Source organism: Rattus norvegicus, chromosome 5 (genome assembly GCF_036323735.1).
Source record: "Rattus norvegicus strain BN/NHsdMcwi chromosome 5, GRCr8, whole genome shotgun sequence".
In the NCBI taxonomy this organism is placed as follows: Eukaryota; Metazoa; Chordata; class Mammalia; order Rodentia; family Muridae; genus Rattus; species Rattus norvegicus.
In genome coordinates this window covers 162,337,575-162,350,890 of record NC_086023.1, presented here as the reverse complement: position 1 = coordinate 162,350,890, position 13,316 = coordinate 162,337,575, and the positions used below count along the sequence as shown (strand labels likewise).

General features: G+C 47.9%; 2 protein-coding genes and 1 pseudogene across 9 annotated transcripts in view; 1 reads left to right on the top strand and 2 right to left on the bottom strand.

Annotated features, from left to right (window-relative positions):
• The window catches only part of LOC103692519 (60S ribosomal protein L9 pseudogene), a 1,198,372-nt gene that overhangs the window by 462,227 nt on the left and 722,829 nt on the right, over positions 1–13,316 (bottom strand). The window lies entirely within an intron of this gene.
• Rpl36-ps2 (ribosomal protein L36, pseudogene) lies at positions 2,574–11,835 on the bottom strand (annotated as a pseudogene).
• Vps13d (vacuolar protein sorting 13 homolog D) overlaps positions 11,770–13,316 on the top strand; it is a 225,390-nt gene continuing 223,843 nt past the window's right edge. For 3 of the 8 annotated variants that reach the window (XM_006239353.5, XM_063287848.1, XM_063287847.1), the window contains exon 1: positions 11,775–11,925. The gene's annotated coding sequence lies outside the window, so the exon portion shown is untranslated. 8 annotated transcript variants of the gene reach the window in all.

Sequence of the window (13,316 nt, the reverse complement as noted above, 5' to 3'; positions counted from 1 at the left end):
GGCTACATATCGAGTTTGAGACCAGACCGAATTGTATCAGATCCTGTCTCGATACAGACAGACAGACAAACAAACAAACCAAAACCAACAAAAATTCAGACAGTGGTGTAATATTTTCTGCATTTACCTTCTCTCTACCTCTCAACGATAGAGACACCTATGTTTACACCGAACCAACCAAGATAGTCCCAGGAAGTGTCCCTCATCTTAGGATCCTCAAAAGTAACATGGTTTCAGGATCTCTTGGAGGGGGAATCCATTAGCCACTATCCCCCAGTCCCCACACCCACGTCACTGTCCAGATAGATTCTTTCACTCCATCTCCTCTCAACCTGGCCCTGGCTCTGTCCCGCCCTCCTCTTTAGGTGGGTAACCTGACTGGTTGTTTCACTGACAAAATAAGCACTTGGGGGAGGGGGGCTTGAGAGTTACTTCATCCGTTAGGAGTACTCCTAAGCCCCGCCCCCATCCCCCCCCCCCCCCCCCCGCACCTGGGGCCATTTCCTTGGCTTCTCTGTGACTGTGGTTGAGAGCAGTTCCCTATTCCCATCCACTCTCGGTCTATGCTTCTTTCTCTCTCAAATATCTATTTCTTTTTATTTTAAGGGTGTGAATGTTTGCCTGCAGGTGTGTGTGGACCATGTGCACACAGGGCCTTGGAGACCAGCAGAGGGTGGCATATCTCTTGGAACTGGAGTTACAGGTGGCTGTGAGTCACCATAGCGGGGCTGAGAATTGAATCCGGGTCTTCTGCAAGAGTAGCCAATGCTCTAACTGCAGAGCTATCTCTTCGGTCCGTGGCATCTCTTATTTATTTGTTTGTTTATTCACTTTACATACTGATCACTCCTCCCTCCCCCATTCCATAGTTTGTCCCTCCTCCCCCTATTCCTGTCCCTTTCTCCTTCTGCTCTGAGGAAGTGGAGACACCCCACACACACCCCTTCCTCCTGGCATCTCTTGAACCAAACATATTGTTTCAGGGACTCCGTCTTTCCTCCTTCAGCATCAGCCTCCCTGTCTCCACTTTCCCCTGTTTTCCCTGTCTGCTTACAGACACAATGACCTTTTTGTCCCTTTTGCAAAACAACATCCCACCTCTCACCAGAAAAACAGAAAAATAACAGTAGTTGGTGAAATGTGAGAGAGCGAAAGCCAGCGCTCTGTGGGTGGGCTGTAAAACAGGGCAGCTGCTGGGACCAGATGGTGTAGAAGTCTCTCAGAAAGCTAGACATATGTGACGAGCCCTGGATTCCACCACAGGCACTGAACATAAACCAAACAGGATGATCAGATGATCCAGAAATTGCACTTCTGGATATGCACCCAGAAGCATTGCAAACCACATGCCTGAATGGGTAGGCATTTGATGGAACATGGCCACTCACTATGGCGTTTTCCACAAGTAAGAGATGGAGGTGAGAGGTACACCACCAACGATAGACACAAATAAAATGTGTCTATAAATAAATAAACAAATAATAATAATAAATTTATTATTAATAAATATATGCACAAATAAAAGTGTCTATAAATTAATTAATTTATTATTAATAATAATAAATTTATTATTAACAAATAATATGCACAAATAAAATGCACGTAATGGGGGTATTCTCCCTTAAGAATTCTGGAGATAGGGGTTGGGGATTTAGCTCAGTGGTAGAGCGCTTGCCTAAGAAGCGCAAGGCCCCGGGTTCGGTCCCCAGCTCCGAAAAAAAGAACCAAAAAAAAAAAAAAAAAAAAAAAAGAATTCTGGAGATGGTCCAGCAGTTCAGAGTGCATACTGCTCTTATAGAGAACCCAAGTTCAATTCCCAGCACCCCTGTGAACACGCCAGATGGATTGAAACCTTCCATTACTGCATCCCAGCTCCAGGGGATCCAACACCTCCAGTCTCCATGGGTACATTCATTCATGTTCACATTCTGTACACATAACTTAAATGAATAAAAATCAGACCCAGGTAGGGTGGCATTTGCCTTTAATCTCAATCCTCGAGGGGCAGAGGTATGTAGAGTTTGAGGCCAGCTTGATCTATGGAGTGAATTCAAGGCTAGGCAGAATCACATGGTGGGATCTTGTCTCAAAAACAAGTACAAAAACAAACAAACAAACAAACAAAATAGTGAGATACTGTCTCAAAAGAAAGAAAGAAAGAAAATATATATGTTTGTATATATGTTAGAATAAATCTAAAGAAAAATAAAACAGAAATCGATACAGGAAGACACCTGATATCAAACTCTGACTTCCGCGTGCACATGTGCATGCACACAGATCCGTATAAACACACGATACACATGATGTATGTGTGTATGGAATCTGGAGGAATGGCTCCGTCTGCAAAGTGCTTACTGAGTATGTATGAGGGCCCGAGTCCATACTCAGTACTCACATTAAAAAACGAAATAAAATTTGGGCTAGAGAGATGTCTCAGGCGTCAGGAGCACTGACTGCTCTTGCGGAGGACGTGGGTTTGATTCCCAGCACTCACGTGGCAGTTCACAGCCAACCGTAAACCCAGTCCCAGGGGACCCAATACTCTCTTCAGATCTCTACAGGTGCCGCGTGCACATGGTGCACACACATACATCCAGGTGAAACATTCGTGCAAATAAAATAATAAATTAAAAAGCACTTGCACGGGTGAAGACGTTTCATAGACACAGGTACATATTTGTGTGTGTGTGGATGTGTGTGTGTGTGTGTGTGTGTGTGTGTGTGTGTGTGAACAAATGGAAGGAATTAGGATATGCACTGTGATGGGAATGAGCCTGAGGGTAATGCACGTGAACAAAGGTAGTCACGTAATCTCTGGGACGCCCTTTCCATGAGGGATGCAGAAGAGTCAAACTTGTAGACAGATAGATGAATGCTGGTTGCTGGGGACAGAATTTCAGTCTCCTAAGGTAGAAAGAGTTGGGGAAATGGACAATAGTGCTGGTGGCACGACAGTGTGAATGGTTAATGGGGGCAAGGGTGTGGCTTAGGTGGTAAAGTGCTTGCCTAGAAAGCACCGAGCCCTGAGTTCCAACTGTACCCGGAGTGTGGTAGTGCGCACCGGCAATCCCGGCCTCCCGGAAGCACATGCAGGAGGATCAGAAGTTCCGGGTCATCCTCCGCAACATAGCGAGTTGGAGAGCAGCTTGGATCATGATATTGTCTCAAGAAATCAAAGTACAATAAAATACTATCGGCAGTTCTGGTCAAAGGAGAATTGTCACGTTCTCAATTGACTTTGCTTTCTGGGCTCTGGGGTGTGACAAGTACTAAAACAGCTAGTTGCCTAGGAAGCAGGTAGAAACGAAACCGGTTACCAGACAAAGTTTTGTTGGATACAAGAGACAGAGGAATGAGGGTACCCTTTTGGATGAGTGGTCAAGGAAAGGACTGGAAAAGAGGCCAAAGGGAGGGGGGAGGGAGGGAAGGATCAGGGTCATCTTCCTTCTTGCCTGAGTCCTGGGAAACTGCCCTCTGCACCCTTTGCTGTGAGTCTGGCTTTAGCAGGAGGAGAGGGAAGCCAGTCCTGTATTCTCTCCTCCTTACGTACCCTCTGGTAGCTTCTACCTGTCAATATCAGCCATAGAAGTTGTTCCCTTCACTATGTGTGTATGACAAAATCCTACACGCATGCCGGGATCCTGAGTCATACCAAAGAAATAATTTCCGGGGCGACTAGATAGCTCAGAAGTTAAAGATGCTTTGCGCTCGACCCCTAGAACTCATGGTGAAAGGAGAGAACCAACTACCATAAGTTGTTCTCTGACCTTTACCCTCTCACCGTGGCACATGTAAATAAATGTAAAAAAAAATCCAGAGGGCTGAAGAGACAGATCGGCCGTTAAGAGTAGCTCTTGCAGAGAGGTTCAGGTGTCAGCATCCACGTCAAGCGGCTCCCAACCGCCTGTGACTGCAGCGTCAGGGGTTCGATGCCCTCTTCAGACCTTCACAGGTTCAGGCAGACACTCGTTTATATAACCACACACAGGTACACATAAATAAAAATAATAAACTACATCTCTTTATTATTTTTTTTCTTTTTTTTCGGAGCTGGGGACCGGAACCCAGGGCCTTGCACTCTACCACTGAGCTAAATCTCCAACCTCTTTATTATTTTTTTAAACGAAGAACTTCAGAACGAGTTAGTATGAAACAAAGTCGGGGATCATTTACTTACTGGGTTTCTGATCCTCCTGCCTCCAGCTCGTGAATGCTGAGATTACAGGCATAGACCACCAGTTACATTTACATTGGGGAATTAAACCCAGGGCTTCTTGTCTGCTAGGAAAGTGCCAGCTAAGATACAGCCTTGGCAAGATAGGGTTTCACTCTGTAGCTTAGACTGAACTAGAACTCTCTGTATAGGCCAGGCTGACCTCCAATTCACAGCCATGCCCCTACTCAGCCTCCTTAGTACGATAATTACGGGCAGCAGCTGCCACGTCTGGAGTTGCTGGATTTAAATTACGTTTTACTTATTCGTGGGGGGTGGTGCATTTGTGCCACGGCACTAAAGTGGACTGTTATGCAACAACTTTAGGGAACTGCTTCTGTTCTTTCATCATATGGGTCCTGGGCATTGAACTCAAGATGTCAGCCTAGGTGGTAGACACCTTTACTTGATGAGCCAGCTGTCTGTCCAGAACGAGAGCTGGGGTATATTAAGCACATACTCTAAGGAGGCAGATCCAGAGCACAGGATTTCAGAAAGAGTTGCCCTTGACAATGTGTTTGTGTCCCTTAACAATGTGTGTGTGTGTGTGTCCCTTAACAATGTGTGTGTGTTTGTGTGTGTCCCTTAACAATGTGTGTGTGTGTGTGTGTCCCTTAACAATGTGTGTGTGTTTCTGTGTGTGTCCCTTAACAATGTGTGTGTGTGATATTTTGTTATTTCTGAAGTCACATTGTTCAAAGGATATAATTCACCACCAGATTCAAAGATTGAGTAGAGTTTAAAAATTAAGTTATAGTACACGACTGGGTTGTTTATGTGTCTTATTGTGTAGAGCTTCTTCCTGTAAATGAAATTTTAAAATGGTTTATGAGGTCTGTTGCTGGAGTCTAAGGGTGAGGGAGGAGTCCTGATGAGGTGAGACTCAAAGACCACACGCATTTTGGCACTCAGTATAGGTTGTAAAGCTTTTGCATGCTCTTGTCGAGGTAACACTCAACAAAGAGAGGGTTGTCTCTGTGCAGGTGGTCCTATAAGGTGTGTGCATGTGTGCGTGTACGTGTTCGTGGTGTGCACACGTGTGTGCGTGCAGTACAGAAGGGATACTGGGAACCCTGATCCATTCCTTTCCACCTTACTCTCCACCTTGAGACAGTCTGTCCCCTGGAGGTCGGCTAGCAGCCTGCAAGCTGAAGCAATTCTCTTGTCTCTGTCCCCTCCCTGACAGCTCTAAGGTTTCAGTTTACTACGGTTACAGCCACATCTGGCCTTTTACATGGGTTCTGGAGATTTGAACGTGGGACTTCATGCTCACACAGCCAGTTCTTTAACCCATTGAACCATCTATCTAGCCCCTTATAGCGATATTGACCGACGGGTGAAATCCTTGACTCTCAGTCTAGGTAAGAAATGCAAACCAGATCCTCAGGTGAGGGCCCCCTCCCATTTCCATGCTGCTTTAGTTTCCCACCTTCTTCTTTCCTTATAGCAGTGGTTCTCAACCTTCCTAATGCTGGGACCCTTTTAATCCAGTGCCTTATTTTGTGGTGACCCCAACCATATAATTACACTCCTGCAATCCTACCACAGGAAAGATCAGATATTCAAGATCATTCTTGGTTACACAATGAGTTTGAGGACAGCCTGGGTTACTTAAACACACACACACACACACACACACACACACACACACACACACACACACACAGACTGACACAAACAGACACAGACACAGAGAACTGAGAGGCTTCTCCTTCAACCACTGGGCATTGAATATAGACTAAGGATGGAGTCTCAGGGACCTAGCTATGACTCACACCATTCCAGACAAGTATGAAAACATCAGATAGTTAAGTACAAGAAGGTGCAAATTGGAGCAACTGAGGCAGCCATCTGGCTGAACTCACCAATAACACACCAGGTGCATCCCTGTTTTTCACAACAGAGCAAGCAGTCTGGATAAGGAAGTCAGGGAGTGTCTGTTTGTTCTTTATTTTTTTGTAGCTCACCCTATCACTTCTCAGGACATGCCGTTGCAGTAACAGTGGCCAGAACCTCTGTCCTAGAAGGTGACCTACCATGAGTATATCTTGGCTGTTCCACTCACTTCCTGTCTGTGCAATTGATCTCAGGCAAGTGATACCCATTTCTCCCTATCTGGAAAATGGGGTTAAGAAAATACCTCCCTCGGAGGGAGGGGTGGCTTCAGTTCCTATGTGTAGAAGGTTTCAAACAGTGCCTGGTCCACGGTAAGTGCTTAGTTTGTGTCAATCTTCCCAGAAGGTGCTGGAAAATCAACAAAGGGCAGCCTTGTCTCTTCCTGTAGCTGTGGTTAAAAACACATGTGGTCAGAAACACAAGAGGAAGAGACATAAAATGAGACAAAGTGTCAGGGGCACTGGGTGGGGGTGGGTAGGATGGCTGAAGGGTTGGCGTGCTTTAATGAAGCAGGGAGGTTAGAAAGTTCTGGGGCTGGGGAGGATGCCTTGGACACTCAGCACAGGAAGTTTTACTCTCAGATGACACAGGAGCGTGGGAACTGTTCTAATGTGGGTTGATCTTAAAGTTAGGAAACCAGGCTTGTGGCTTGCGTAACTTCATCTGGGAGACTGTTCTGGGAGAAAGGAAGCAGTCCACTGTCTGCTTTGCAGAGGAGGACTAAGAGGCCAGACTGGTGGGGCTGGTCAGGTGTGACACTTATCAAAGGAGCAGGCTGGGTGCTTGTTGCAAGCTGTTGACTCTGGGAGGCTCCTGATAGCCAGTTTTTTTAGAATTGCGTAAGAAAGCCAGTGATGCCTGGACGCCAAGGGAAAACTTCTCTGCCTGACCTTGACTCCACGTTCAGAAATCAGCATTCAGAGCATTATTTAGAAAGCTGGGAGGCCAGGTTGAGCTCAGATCCTTTACTCTGACCCGAGGGCTACTCTCTGCCATTTTGTTGTTGTTCTTTTGTTTGTTTGCTTTTCTCTTTCCATTTTTTATTTTAAAGAACCATTTTTTGGGGGGGAGGGGTCATCAATCCTTCTTGGCGCAGCCTTCCACATGGCTGCCAGCAGGTTGCTCAGCTCCTCCCTCTTTCTCTTGGCGCGGATGTGAGTGCCCACCCTCTTTTTGATAAACTTGAGGGCTCCCTTGTCCTTGGACACTTTGAGCAGCTCCATGGCGCACCGCTCGTAGAGCGCGAAGCCGCACACCTCCCGGATCATATGTCGCAAGAACTTGGTGTGCTTGGTGAGGCGCCGCCGCGGCCGCGGCGGCTGTGTCTAGGCATGCTGACGTTTTCTGTCACTTCGTGGCCTTTGTTGAGGCCCACGGCCATGGGGTAGCGCAGGGCCATGGCTGCAGCTCTCCGATGGCGGCCGACAGGGAGACTTCTCTTTCCATTTTTGAGGTGACGGTGACACACATCCTTTATTAGGCCATCGGCGTTTGCACTACAGACTCTGGTCCTGTGTTTCTAAACACCATAGCTGCTAGGCACAGGATGCTCTTGAGCTTCAGAAGTGGGTCCAATCGGAGAGTGCAAAATAAGAGGCAGTGTAAGATGATGTGCGTGCCTCACACTTCTCCAAGCATGTATACATGTTACACAGTCACATATACATCCTGGGTCAGTTTTATGCTGCTTACACGTTAAAATTATGTTTTGGATACATTGGGGTCAGTACAAATTTTAACGTGAATTTCATGCCTTGCTAATGTCTCATTCTCACTGGGCTACTTGGCAATTTAAAAACCATCTCTGCGGCTTGAGCTCCTGTTTACTTGACAGCAGGGTTCCAGACCATAATGCACAGTCAATATGTTGAGTATGCACACACCTTTAATCCCAGTACTTTGGAGGCAAAGGCAAGTGGATCGTGAGTTCAAGGCCAACCTGGTCTACAGAGTAAATTCTTTCCTCTCCCTCTCCCTCTCCCTCTCCCTCTGCCTCTGCCTCTGCGTCTCTCTCTCTCTCTCTCTCTCTCTCTCTCACACACACACACACACACACACACACACACACACACCTGTGCTGATACAGAGATTTATGGGGGTGGGTGGGGATTGAGGGTACAAAGACCTTTTTAAATTCATGTTTTATGTGCATAGGTGTCTTTCCTACACAGATACATGTGCGGCATGCGTGTGCGCGCGCGCGCGCGCGCGCGCGCGTGTGTGTGTGTGTGTGTGTGTGTGTGTGTGTGATGCATGTGTGAGTGACTGGTGTCCTCAGAGGTCAAAAAAGAGCATCACTTTTCACGTCACTGTGGCCAAACACCCCCTGGAACCGGAGTTACAACATTTATCATTTTCTTTTTATTACCACATGCTAATCAAGAGCTCTCCTGGTGAGTCCCTTCCTGAGTCCCTACAGTTGCATTAAAAATAAATAAATAAATAAAGTTCCTCTGACAGAGCCATACCTGTGCTGACCAACCTAAGCTTTGAGGCTGAAGGGTTGCGTCCCTTTCTGCATTTCATCTGGAGCATCCCAGGTTTTATTGCCCCTCTTCAGCTGCTGAGGGAGAACCTGGCTTTGCAATGCTAAGAGGTAGATCTTACCTGCCTGGGAATCCAGGCGTCACTTAGGACTGAGTCAGCTCACAGACTCATAGTCACCCACATCGGTGCCGCATTATGAAGCTGGATAATTACCACGGTGAACGTCTTGCTGCGGCCTCACCATGCATCTTCCTGCGTCTTCTGCTTGTACGTAAACCTTACGTGCTGCTCTTGCTGCTTTGGGGATAATGGAATGGTGTTCGTTTGTTCACTCCTTCCTTCATTCATTCATTCATTCATTCATTCATTCATTCATTATTGGTTACCTTTTTGCATTACTGTGGCCAAATACCGGACAAGTAGCATCTTAAGTGAGGATGGGTTAATTTCAGGTCCCTTCATGGTGGAGAAAGTGTGGAGATAGGGGTAGCCTGGTCTAGGCCAGCCAGGAAGCAGAGAAAGAGCAACGTTGGTGCTCAGTTCTTCTTTCTTCTTAAGTTTTTTTTAAATTAATTTTTATTTACATGCATGTGTATGTACCAGCTTGCCTGTATACTGTCCCTAGAAGCCAGAAAATGGTGTTGGATGGATCTCTGGAGAGCTGCAGGCAGCTGTGAGTCACCTGATACGGGCACTGAGAACTAAACCCTGGTTGTCCACAAGAACAGCAAGCGATTTTAACCACTAAGATGGCCTCCACCTGCTGCTTTTCTCTTTTTTATTCAGTCTGAGACACCAGCTCATCTTTTACATTCACCCTGCTCCTCAGTTAATGCCTTCTGGAAAAGCCCTCAGAGACACACTCAAAGGCAGGACTCATTGATGCCCTAGGTGGTCACTAGTCCAATGAAGAATATATGTGGGGATTCCTTATTCCCTTTCCTTCCCCCTCCCCTCCCCTTCTTTTCTCTCTTTTCCCCTCCCCTCCCCTCCCTTCCCTCCTGGTAGGGTCTCATGTAATACAGGCTGCTCTCAAACTAGCTATAGAACTGAGGAGGGTCTTGAACGCCTACCTCCCCTGTCTCCACCGCTCAAGTGCAGGGATTGCACGTGTGTACCATTACCTGGAGCTGACACAGCGTTTGCTGAGGAAACATTAGCATCTGCTTTGGAGTCAGGGTTAGGAAAGCTAATGCAGGAATAGACAACTACACAGAGCATTTCAAATAGCATCAAGCGCCGGGAAGGCTGGTCCTGACGGGTTCGCATGGCAATTCCAGCCCTCCAGAGGTGGAGTCAGACGGACCAGGAGTCCAAGATGAGTTTTAGCTCCATAGGGGGTTTCAGGCCAGCCTGGACAGACAAACAAACAAACAAACAAGATCTATGAAGAAATACCAAAGCTGGAGACATGGGTCAGTGCTTAGGAACACTTGGCTGCTCTTGCAGAGGAGTTTGGTTCCCAGTAGCCCAACAACCACCTGGATTCCAGCTCCCAAAGGCACCTGCACTCAGTTGCACATACCTGCACATAGCCGTGTGTGTGTGTGTGTGTGTGTGTGTGTGTGTGTGTGTGTAATTATATGATTATAAGTAAAAATATACAAGTTTGTAAAGAGAAAAACATAGCTGGATAATGGATGAGAGAATTTCATGGAGGGAGGGGGTAAATGTCCCATAAAGTGGGATGTGTGGAGAAAGGAGCCGTTAACTCCACCCGTCATTCAGACCTGTGGCACAGCAGCTAGTCACTTCCAATTGCTCGCCAGTACTCAGAGTCTCTGGTTTGTCCTGAGAAATGACACAGTATAAAATATTCCTGGATTTCAAAACCCTTCAGTAACACGGTGCTACTATTTCTTATTAACCATCTTCGTGCCAGGTGCGATGGCATAAATCAGGCACAGGTCGGGAGGCTCAGAAACCAACCCAAACAAGTTTGTTTTGCTGCTGGTTATACATTGCGATAAGAATATTTGGATCCATGAGAGCGACTACTTTACTAAACAATTTTCTCTTTATCTCTCCTCTCACCTTACTGTCTTTGGCCCTAGGGGCTGAGTCCAGCATCATGAATGTGCTAGGAAAGGAACTCTATTACTGGGCTATACCTTTCAGGCTCTTCTCTTTTAATATAGCAAGTAACAAATGATACTTCGTTACTTCTATTGCACAGCACTGATCTAGGAGAAAAGCAGAAGAATGACAGATGCTAAGGACCTGGGGCAGGAACTGAAGCATGCTGGTAGTCAAGTGGACCAGAGAAAGTCACAGAAAGGGAAGAAATCCAGGAAAATCGTACTGTGGCACAGTTCAGAGGGTTTTTTTTTAATTTACTTTTTATTTTTGAGGTTGTCTCATGTAACCCAGATTGGACCCCCCCACCCCCAATTCACTATGTGTCTGAGAATGACCTTGAAAACTCTTATCTTCCTTTCTCTACCTCCTGAGCTCTGGGCTCAGTGTGGGTGCTTACAAGTGGGCATCACCATGCCTGGATTATTTATGTAGTGGTGTAATGGTTCCTTCTTCTGCTTCAGAAAGTAGTGTGTGTGTGTGTGTGTGTGTGTGTGTGTGTGTGTGTGTGTGTGTGTGTGTGTTGGGGGTGGAAGAGTGAGAATGTAGGGTTTGAGACAGGATATGGGTGAATTCACTATGTAGCCCAAACTGGCTTCGAACTATCAATCCTCACGAGTGCTCAGAAGGAGGTATTTTTTAAATGGAAATTTGCATTTATTCATTTTGTGTGTATGTGTGGGCAGGCACACCTGGAGGTCAGAGGACAGCTTGTGTGAATCAGTTTTCACCTTCCACCATGTGGGTGCTAGGAATTGGTCACCTGGCTTGGCTGCAAGCTTTTGTTCCAGCTGAGCTATCTTGACAGCCCAGGAGCTGAGTTTCAGTAAAAGTGTAGTGGGGAGAGTGGTTTAAACAGGAAAAGGCATGGTTTGAATTACAGATTTCGGTGGCTGTCACGGGATCATTGTGGGAGGTAGGATGGAAAGGTAGATGGAAAGCAGGGCGATTTTGGAGGTCCGATGCTATTTGAACTAGGTTCATTTATATCCCTACACTGTCCTGCTCTCAGTTTACTCACTTGTAAAATGGTCCTGGGAGGCACCAGCAGCCCTGTAGGAACGGCTGCCGACGCTAGGGGGCGCCCCATCGACGGCTCGGTGCTCGGCTGGCCAGGCCCAGGCATATAGCCACTTGATTGGTCGAGTCTAGCGCTCCAGTCACCGCCATTGAGGAGTGGCGGAGAGGAAGCACCTCGCCGAACCGGGCTTGGGCGGCAGCGACAGCGGTAGCTACAGCTACAGCGACAGGTATGGGGGGCGGCGGTCATGACCGAGGACCTCACGGGAAGCGGCCACGGGATCGACCCGGCTGTGCTCCGACGGCCCGGCTCGGGGTCCGCCGCAGCCGGCCTCTCCCGGAGCCCGGGCGCCCTCGCGGGGACCCCGGAGTCCGAGTGTCGCCGGCACTTCAGGGCCGGGCTCGGGGCACCGGTCCCTGCAGCTTGGAGACACCACTGATTTTGGGTGTCACTTCTCCTGAGGTCTGATCCCAACGTGCCAATATCCCTTCAGCATGCCCCTAGCGGGGCGGCGTCCCTTCCCTCAGTGCCACCATCCCCTTTGGGGGTCACCTCTGGGTGGGTACCTCAGGCTTGGTCCCCGGGGTCCCTCTCTTCCCAACTCCACCTCCAGGTAGGGGACCCTTCGCCTCTCTTACCTCTAGAGAGCCATCTTCTCTAGGCTTGGTGGCCCTGTCCCCTGTTGCTGCCAGGCTTGGGCTTCTGACAGCAGACCAGAGATATGGGAAGGCCAGGGAAGCTTCGCGTTCCTGTGGAGCCCCCGGTCTGACACCCACTTGGAGTTGTCCCCTTGTGGCAGAACTCCTGGAATCCCTCAGCACTCAGCCCTAGCTGCCTGGCAGAGGGACTCTCAGGGTCCAGTTGCCAATGCTTCCCATTCCGGGTCTGGCCTCTTTTCGGGTGGGGCCTGGCTCAAGGTCATGTCCGGCTGTCTGCCCGGGCTGTGGGCTGAACCCAGATCCTCAGTGTCACCTGCCACACCAGATAGGGGAAGCCAGGTGGGGGTTATTGCCGGGCAGCTGCCTAGAAGTCCTGATGGACCCAAGCATATAAATACTCTGGGATTCTGGCCAGTCTGGCGGATCTTCCTGAAACCAGATTCCTTCAGGGAATCCTTGAAGTGGCCTCAAGCCTGCCCTAGATGCTTAGCAGGTCTAATGGATGCTTTCTGGCTTGGGCCTCACATAGAGCAGAACAATATCTTAAGGCGCTAACAGCTCGTGCCTTTTAAATGTGTACTTTGTGTTCTTTCACATTGAGCATTAAGTATGGTAGGGCCAGAACATGGGTACAAAATGACAATAGTTTCCTGAAAGAGTAAATTTATTTTACACTTCTTTTGTGTGTGTGCTGGAAGGGGGCAGTGGCTGTCAGAAGACCACCTGTGGGAGTCCGTGGTCTCTTTTTAACCATATGGGTTCTGGGGATTAAACTTCAGGTCTTGGTAGCAATCTTCCTTCACCCTCTGAGACATGCTGGCCTGATAGTAGTTTCGCCTTACTGGGAAAACATCTGGAGTTGGCATTGTAGGGAGAGTTGGCTTTTAGGGCTGAGATTAATGGCAATAACAAAAATAAACATTACTTTGTGCCCAGGACTGTTTGAGGCTCACGAAGTAAA